This window comes from Halyomorpha halys, unplaced genomic scaffold (genome assembly GCF_000696795.3).
Source record: "Halyomorpha halys isolate HHAL.00 unplaced genomic scaffold, Hhal_1.1 Scaffold687.1, whole genome shotgun sequence".
Lineage (NCBI taxonomy): Eukaryota > Metazoa > Arthropoda > Insecta > Hemiptera > Pentatomidae > Halyomorpha > Halyomorpha halys.
Window position 1 is genome coordinate 635,932 of NW_027114879.1, and position 542 is coordinate 636,473.

Consider the following 542-nt stretch of genomic DNA (forward strand, 5'->3'; position numbering starts at 1 on the left):
AGTCTCGGGGCATTTTTCTCATAATATGGACTGTTACCTTCTCTCCCTTAGCACCCCAGTTACTCAATTCCATTTCTGTTTCCCCTTCAATGCTGCAGGGCCCACCCAGAGTGATCAACTGACAACTACATACTCTCACATGTAGTTTCCTCTCTCCATCACTCAATCTGTCAAGGGCCTCTCGGAAGACTATTGTGTTTGAGTTCCCAGTGTCCACCAGACAGCTTACACCTCTCTTCCCTCGTATAATAGGCAAACCGCCGTGTTCTCCTCTCACATGATGGTTCTCTAACGTGCGGTCTAACGATCTATAAACTCCGTAGCCGGGGGTTATCAAATCATCGCTTTCCTTTAGATGCGTTTCAGTGATGCAAAACTACGTCGATATCCATGTCGATTAGAAGGCGCATGACCGTTTGCAATTTATTCTTAAGGCCGTTTATATTCCAGTTGATGATTTTCATTTTTGAATTTTCAGCGCGGTCCCTCGCATAGGCCTGTGGATTAGTCGTTGACTTCATCCTCTCACTTATTTTTTTTTT